Genomic DNA, 9,995 nt, shown 5'->3' with positions numbered 1-9,995 from the left:
GGCTTCCTTCATCACTTGCTCCAGTCTTCCGCCCCACTGCTTGGCTTTAAACTGCTTGATTTCCGCCATCATTTCCGCACGAAGATTCTCCATTGCTTGCTGGTGCTCCTGGTGAATGGTGGATCGTCCTGGTCTCGGGATCTCGCTATCGAAGTAGTATGAGTCCTCTGGATTTTAATAAATGTCGGATCTTCGATTTCCTCTGGCATCTCTTTGGTTTAGCGGATGCCGGTTGTTCATATTGGCCACTACCATCCTTCGTTCCTGATTTAGTAACGGTTCCATGGAGTTAGCCTCGTTGTGTCAATTTTCCACCTCTGCGCTATGGGAGATCCTATCCTTGAGTTGTTGGTTTTCCTGCGCCAATAGAGCTACCGCGTCCGCGTATACCCTCTGGTTCTTCCTTAATTCTTCCAACTATGCCATCATCAGGACATAGTGATTTGATCCTTGCTTCGGTATCCCCCCTGCATTTGTCCAACGGCCACTACGGTGTTATCTTCGCCAACAATTTGTATCAATGGGACCGGAGGGTCAATCTGCGGGGCTTGCTGTGTGGGTTGATTTTCTATCAAAAGAGGTTGATTAACTTGAAGTGGCAGATTCTGTTCGTTGGTGAGCGGCATCCCGTAGAGTGGTTGTTGTATTACTGACTCTGCCATCCCTTCACGCCATTCATTTGGCCGGGTGGCTGATGTCATTTTGGAGGCTCCTTCTCTGGATACTACTGCTTTAGAGGCTCCTCCTTTGGCAGCAGCGGCCTTCAATGCTTCCGCTGCTATTGCGCTGGCATCCAAAGGCATCGTGCTCTCAGCTCCATCTTGTCTCTTGTCTGCTGCCTTTAGCTTTTCGCCTTTTTGTTTGTTGCGCGTCATTACCGGGGTTGTCCTTGGCGCGTCTTTTGATGATGCTTTGGCTTTTCCTACATCCTTTATTTTTTCCATCTTCGATCCTCTCTCTTTTTTCCGCACAAAAAAATTATCATCGAAGAAATGATATCCGCGCGTGTTGGGTTAGATATGTTAGTCTAAACCGACCCCCCTTGGGAATCCTGTAACGAAGATCCAGAGATCTTAAATTTAATGAAATGTGATCCACTGTTTTAAAACATATAGGTCTATTGATAGATCTGAAAATATAGTTTTAAAGGGTCTTATATTAAACATATATTTTGGCGAACTTAGCATTATAATAATAGCGTAAAACTACTAACGGGTTCTCGTGTTTTAAAGACGATGGTTGGAAAACGCAGATCTCGCTAATGAACTACCTATAAGTTTGATTTTTAAAGATAAAAACTTGGGGTTATCTTAAAAATACAGATCCTTTAAAAAGGAAAGTAGACCTTCCCATAAATCTGATTTTCGAAGACAACTTGAAATTATTTTAAAAAACGTGGGTCTTGTAAAAATGAAAGTAGATCCACCTATAGATTTTCTTTTTAAAGTCAAAAATTTGAAATCGTCTTAAAAAACGTAGAGCTTATAAAGATGAAAGTAGATCTACCCATATATTTGTTTGTTGGAAAGATAATGCTTGCTAAGGAAGTTTCAAGCGCTGTTATTTTCATAAAACAATGCTTGGAACAAAAAGAATGCGGAAAGTCACAGGATAAGATAAATCTTTTACCGGGACAGAGTCCCTGTTTCTAGCGCCAGATTGTGAACACATAAATCACAATGGCATCAACGTGTTCACAAACAATGTTCGCATCCAATCATTCATTCTAAAACTGAAACTATTATGCGTAAAGTTACAAAGGGACGATGACTCATCGACTCAGATCCATCGGTCTCGTCCTTGTCTAGTCGTATGGTAATGAAATAGATAATCGCTTGGTAGAATAAATAATAAGTCGAAGCATAAATATAAAGACATAATATAAAGTGTTGAATGTAAATGAGACGGTGATTTACGTGGTTCATCACTAAGGCCTACATCCACGGGGGTTGTTGTTTCACTATGTAGTTTGGAGTTACAAAGATAGTCAAATGACTTTATCTGAAATACGAAGTTAGAAGGGGAAAGGGAATTCATACTTACTCTTCCTATTTCTCTCTCTCATATGTTTACTAAGAATTGGTCCACCCCTTCTCTCTTGGTGGAGAAGGGTATTTATAGAGTTGATACATGGGGTCCACTGTCAGGGACAGTTACAACCTTATCTTCCCGTTCTTTGTTCCGATGCCGCTGGTGTCTCCGTTCCTAACCGATGCCCCCAACGGTTATGCTTGATGACGATGAACCACCTCGTTCTCTTCCATAGATCGATTGACACGTACCCTATACCTAAGGTATTTAATGCGGGTGGTTGGGGTGGTCTGCACGCGTCAGACAGATGTTTGATGCCCCTGTCATGTCTTCGTCAGTGGAGCTAATCTTAGTCGTTGGTCTTGGGTATGCCTTGAGATGAGATAAAGCAGATCTTTGGGTGATCTTCAGTACTTCGTGGTGGCTCGTTCCTTCAATGCTCCCTGGTTCTCAGTCATTGGATCAGTTCAAGGATGACCACATAAAACTATTAGACGTTCCTTGGATGTTGGTATGTGGCATCGTATCTTGATTCCTTTAGCCGTGTATCCTCCACGTGTATCTCCTTGGACACGTGGCGAGTGATGAATTGTGTGTATACAATCATCACGATGGTTTATCCTTTGAATTCCTTTTAGATACGGATCCATTCAAAACACAAGAAACACAAAAGGCATACCTCTTAAGTTCAAGCAGTAATGGTTTAGTATTGTATTCAGCAGAGAAGCCAGTTTCTTATCCAGCAGAGGAGAATACTAGGTTTTACTATGTATGCAATCCCATGATAAAACAATGGGTGTCCCTCCCTCCTCGATCGCAAAGTAACCAAAGTAATTTATGATCATAAACTTCTCCACTACGCTGAATTGGTATGTGATGCCTCGCTTACTCATTCCAACTACAAGGTGGTTTACATCGATTCTTCTAATCCTTATGAGAACCATAAGGTCAACTTACAGTTACACATCTTTTCCTCTGACACTGGTAAATGGAAGACGTCTGAAGTTCCACTGCCTAACGTACAGTATGGTTTTTCCGAAATGGTTATTCGTCATGGTGTCTTGTATTGGACGGCTAAAGAGAACGCAACTTGTCACAAGATCCTCGTAACTTATAATCTAGGGAGCACAGAAAATGGTTGTGATAAATGTAAATCAATTGCTTTCCCCGGGTCAATTACTTTCCCTAAACTGAGTGATCTTATATTTATGGGTAAAAATAAGGTTTAGTCCAAAAATCAATGCAAAGATACAATTTAGTCCAGTCCGAGTCAACTAGGTACAAATTAGTCCAAAAATATGGAAAGTACACTAATAACCCTCATTATTTACTATCTAGTCCAAATATTTGCAATTTAGTCCACCCTGACTCATGATGATGTCAGCAATCTTAAATGATATGAAAAATAATTTAAAACAATTTATTTTTTGAACCGCTCGTCCAAAATCGACAAACTTTATATATTTGGAAAGCATTTTACGAGAGATACAAAAAGAGTACCCATATGACTATATAATTTTCATTTTTTAAAAATTTTAATTTACATTTGTGCGTAAAATTATGTACACCGCTGAAAAGATCCAAAAAAATCCAAAATTCATGATAGCCAGACTGCCACCCTACTCCATACAGACTGAGAAAAATACCAACCATGCCAAGCTCCAGTTGAATAACATCCAGATTTGTAGAGGTAAGTTTAGCAGATAACCTGCATCGAGGACAAAACAATGAACACAAGAAATCGCAGCTTAAAAGGAAAGTGATTATCCTTTCACTAACATCCACATAAGAAAACAAAGCAAGAAAACGATCAAAACAAAAAGTTAGTCGGTTTATGGTCAAAGACACAATCCATGTGGGCATTACTACATAAAATTAATATGGCTTCGAAAATCCCAGTACAGTGATTCATTGCACTTTAACGAAAAAGAGATTACTAACATGCACAACAGATCAATCATACTCACACCCATATCTACTTTTTCATGAGAAGTATATTGGTACATCAATATATTCATCCATGTAAAATATTCCTAAAACCGATACTTCATAGCCACAAACAAATCTACTTTTCCATTAAAAATACATTGGTGCACCAATATGTACACCCCTGCAAAACATGCATAAAATCAATCATTCATATTCACACTCGGACGCACTTTTTCATGGGAATTATACAGGTGCAGCAATGTGTACACCCCTGCAAAACATTCAGAAAAATGATCATTCATAACCATACAAACCTACTTTTACATGGGAATGACAAAGGTGCACTAATACGTACACCGCTTCAAAATATGCATAAAGATGATCATTCATAACCACATAGAAACCTATTTTTTCATGAGAATTACTTCCCACAGGTGCACCAATATGTACACCATTGTAAAACAAGGGAAACCTACTTTTTCATAAGATTTACACAGGTGCACCAATATGTACACCCTATAGAACATGCACAACACCAATCATTCATATTAACAATCAACAAGTGTACAACTATATACACATTAACTATCTACTTGTGTATAATTATGTCATTAAACGAAGGTTGTACTTATCAAATTCAACTAATAAAGCCTAAAGCACACAATCATGTTATCAGTTAGGACCAATATTAAGGTAGGAATCATCGAGGGAACCAAAGTATACAACTAGAACAAATACCTAGCACCATGTTGCATCATCTTGGGATGCAAGCATAGCAGCATAAGTTGGGAACTCATCTTTATCATCTTGTACAATTATATACACGCCTACAAAATGATCCGGTCTTTTCATATCTCCCCATGAGTTAACATCACAAATCATATTAAAGATGTAAACATAAAACAACAATTAAATCTAAAATAAAAGATTCTTGTATAGTAAGAAGCATGTTTCCGACTATGTACACATTAACAATTAACATGTGTACGATTATGTACACATTAATAATCAATAGGTGTACAACTATGTACACATATTGTCTACACATCTATCCAAAACATATATACCCAACTCATCCTATCTTTCCATGTCTCTCCCAACTATCATTGGTGGTTAAAGAGAACTTACAGCTCATGTTAATGCGGACATATTAAAACATCCAAAATTTAATAATAATAATTTGAAGGGATAAACAGTAAAAAGCTTCAGGACAAGTAACAAAGAGTTTTAAAAGAAGTTGATGTTAATGTGTTAGTTTACGAACATAACTGATGTTGATGTCAAAACATAGAGATTTATTAATACAAACCTAAATGTAACAAAGGAAAATAGTCACCCAAGAGCTAGGTTTTACTCACATCAAAAGATAGAAGTTGGAGCCACATTAGAAATGCAAGCTTAAAGTGATAGTACATGGGACACCCGGAAACAAATAAAAATTTACATAAGCCTGAGTTTCATGCCTCCAAATCATTTCTACTCTAGTTATTTACCCAAGCATAAGTTTATGAAGTCATTATTTCCATTTCTACTCTAGTTATCTACCAGTTTGTACACCCTAGTTATTTATCCACACAAAGCTCATACAGACATTTTTTCCACTGTGTACCACACCCTTCTTAATTACCCAAACATAAACTTATGGAATCATTTTTTCACATTTGTACCGGTTTGTACCCATAGTTATTTACCCAAATATTGTGGTTTTTCCTACGTGCAAACCAACTTGAACACATAGTCCAAGTGTATAAAAAATCCTATTTTTGATTAGTGCACCAAAAAGTACACGTGCATAAAATAATCTTCTTTAAACAGGTACACTAAAAATTATAAGAAAACAAATAAAAAAATAATGCATAAATAAAGAATAACTAAAGCACAAATAATGTTGGAGCACAAAAAAAAATCATACATGACATAAATTGCACGAATCGGATTGGCAATGTTATGCTTAAGTCTCACATTGCACATAGTTTCCACTTCTCTTGGACTATTATGTACACATCAATAAGTGCACAATTATGTACACATTAAGAATCACGTGTACAACTATGTACACATTAAGAATCAACTGTCTAATTTGTAGAACTCACGATCCTAAAGTAAAAGAAGATGAACACACTGGATATCAACCATCAAGAGTTATACAAGATAAGATTCAAAAAAAAATAAACATAAACATATATCCATTAACCCTAAGAATACCATTCAGAAGTAAAACTAGTACACGGACAGGAAAAGCAAAAAAATTATGCATGGTAAGACATGAGAGCATATATTTCATACAAGATTCCAACTATGAAATATAAAATACCTGTTGGGTATTGGGATCAATATCAAAAACTTTGGTGGGGCTATTTCAAGGCAACTTTTTTTTTCTTCATGAGTTAAGGTTGCCATCACATCCTCGTTAATGTGGACGTCTGGTTCATATATACATGAATGTAATAGTAGTCGTGGGTGACCTATAAGCATGATCTTTCCCAATCCATTTTCTAGCTATAGTCCTCTAATGGGATTTCAGAAAACCCTATATGTAAATAAATCGCAATCGCACGGTGCCTAACTAGTATACAGAGGCAAGTATGGATCGAACTCACAGGGAACGGTGGAAATACCGATAACTAATATCTCTAATCGAAAATAATATTTTTGGGATTTTTAGGATTAAGAATGAAATAATAAAATTAAACTACACTAATAGAGTAAATCCAAATGAAAAGTCAGTAACCAGGGATTCATGGTATCCACTACTATCTCTATTTAATTACTGAAATGAAACATGATTGAAAATATATATTTATTGTTCGTTCTATCGACTCCACCTATTATATGCATTAGAATCGCAAATATCACTGGGATACCCTAAGCATGGCACATGAAAAGACTAAACCCAAGCAAACACCATCAATTGTGTTAGCGAGAAAATTATACGAAACTAAATTATTGATTCACAAATTGTATCTGTCTCTTCTAAGTATAACCCATCAAAGGATTCAACCCAAGCATGAACTGTCAAGTAACGAGGCCATAACTATTTGTACAATTATCCAATTACGCACAAAGGTTATTACTAAACCGGTGGAGCAACAACTCATTTTTCAATAAATCAATAAATAATACTCGAAAATCAATCTATTCAAATCATAATGGTCTTTGTTCAATTATTCAAATCAAATATCCTAATACCCCAAGTAGTTTCCATTGTAGACCCTAGTTACATAAAATTCTAGCAAGACATGATTAAGGATTTCTTAAATCCCATGAAATGATAACAAAAGAAAGAAACGATCAAACCCAAGTTATCTTCGTTGTCTCTTGTTTTTATGCTTGCCTCAGCGGCCGCCAATCTTCTCTCCGTCTCTGTCTGTCACTAACATAGAACCCTACAGCTCTTCCGTCCGCCGGCCTCCCTAAACTCAACTCCCCAGGCCTACGGAAAATGAATTTCTCCCACTACCCAAAATAACAGCGAGCTCCTCCTATGTCACCAATTATGTCTTCCCCAGTAGAAATACACCATGTGTCATGAAACTACAAAGCCACCAATGATAGTCTGCCGTGTGGCCTTCCATACTAAAAGAGATATATATTTATTTCCCTTAGAAACATGGGATCTCCTGCATGTGCTCAGTCCCACCGATTTACGAATTCTAGAGGTATATGTAAGAAATGACGTATGTTGGCCTCCATCATTCCTTGTCACATCCTCTTAATAATACAAGTGAGACCTATTAGAAACCACGTCTACCACTCAGTTGACCCAACAACACCACGTCAATCAAACCTTGTTATACCATTAACATACTGCCCACAGTGGAATTGACGTGCTAGCTTGAAGTAAAATTGACGTGCTTGAACAAGACAAAGATCATTTGTCCATCCCTGGTCGTGAGTGGATAAAATAGTGGTAACACAAATTGTTAAGTAGTGCTCTGAACGGCCTTTTGGGTAGATTTAGTCGCAAATGCTCTTTTATCTCTTTATCTTGGGATGATCCAATTCACCTGTACTTTCTACAAAAGCACTAAAATAGTGTTGTTAGCCAAAATATCGAGTCCTAACAAATATAAATATGGGTATAAAATATAGTACCAGCGTGCTTATCAACACCCCCACACTTATATTTTGCTAATCCTCGAGCAAAACAGAGAATATATCCGCTCCCCAGCTGGATAAATATCCGCTAAACAGCTGGATATGAAGAGATGTCTGCTAAACAGCGAGACGGATCCGTTAAACAACGAGATCGAGAAATGTCTGCTAAACAGCTAGACGGATCCACTAAACAATGGATAGAGATGTCTGTTAAACAGCGAGACCGATCCACTAAACAGTGGATAGAGATGTCTGCTAAACAGCTAGACAGAAAGACCCGCTAAACAGCTTATCATATCATGCAATAAATTTTTTCTTTTTAAAGACCCGCTAAACAGTTGGTCATAGGATGCATTTTTTTTATTTTTTTTATGCAATTTTTTTCGATGCATTTTTTTAATAAATAACGAAAGCGAAAACCTTAATCACTCCCCGGCACTTAAACATTACATTGTCCTCAATGTAATTGAGTCATCCAACGTAGAAGTTAAGGAGGAAAATCCTAAAAGGCAAATAAAAATAAAAGATAGAGTGAAGGGAACAAATCTGATGGGTTGACTCCCATGAAGCGAAAGGTATTTGTTTCCCTACTTTTGCCAGCAAAGAATCTCAACAAGGTGTTGATACACTAATGTAATCTGCAAGGCATATATATAAAGTCTGAAAAATTGGGGATCAATCCAACAACTCAGGTCAGCTGCGAATATGAACCTGCAAACACCATAAACCTCCAAAAAGATGTGTAAATCCATTCCCAATAGAAAACAGTCCTTAGTCGAGATAAATAAATCACTCACATGGACAACAAACATAGAACATATCTTATTTTCTATTGGGGAAGCACACTCTATATCAGGTTCTAAATCAGCTGAAATACATTCGGTCGACGCATTTTCATCACTCGAAATCATAGGAAGCAATGTATTGACAATGCAAAAAGGTACCGGGTTATCAAACTCAACATAATGGTTTAAACTTGTATCTAATGGTTCAAGTTTATCAAAATCAGCAACTCCTAAATCCGGTTCTAAGTCCGCGGAAATAACTTCTGTTGTTGAGTTAGCTTGATTATCTATTAGAGGTCGCAATGCATTGATAATATCAATAATCATATGGTCATCGGAATCAGAAAAGTGGACTAAACAAACAGATAAAGGCTCAAAATCATTGACACAACTTATCTGACCAATATCATTATGTTCAACATTCACATCAGCATTCAGAAAATCACTAGATGGATCAGAAAAACAAGATGGCAAATGGAGCAACATTATCATGAATAATCGCCTCATCACTATCTTCCACTAAGTGACTCACAGGAAACTCATTATTTGAATGATTAGAAAATATCTCATTATGCACGTCTACTGTCTCTAAGTCATCAGACTCAACAATAGTATCTTCTATATAAATATGTTCTTCTAAATCATCATTATTTGAATAAATGGCATCTCTAACACAACTCTCGTCCTTTTGAATAGACAAATAATCAGTTATATCATGAGTTGTATAAGATATAATATATTCAGATATTATATCGGTATCATAATTCCTAAAATCACTTCTAGTATCAAGTTCCTTTTCACCCTCATGGTATTGGGGTTGATACTCATCTGAATAACCACCCATAGCGAAATTAAGTGGATTCTAAGTTCCATACCTGAGACGATTATAAGCAAGAACTTCCTTATACCGTGACCCATACATGTATTCCCCAAGTGTCATAGACGACGTCTCGCGCAAAGCACTCATCGTTCTCAAAAAGGCTCCTGAAATAAAATTCTGAAGCACAAAACAAGTTAAAAGGAAAATGAAATCCTAAAAAAATAAAATAAAAAATACTGTACAAAAAAATAAAATAAATAAACACCTAACTATTAACAAAATCAAAAATACTAATTACAATATTCCACAGCCGCTCCCCGGCAGCGGGCCCA

Source organism: Papaver somniferum, chromosome 3 (assembly GCF_003573695.1).
Source record: "Papaver somniferum cultivar HN1 chromosome 3, ASM357369v1, whole genome shotgun sequence".
Classification (NCBI taxonomy): Eukaryota; Viridiplantae; Streptophyta; class Magnoliopsida; order Ranunculales; family Papaveraceae; genus Papaver; species Papaver somniferum.
This window is presented reverse-complemented; position numbering follows the sequence as displayed.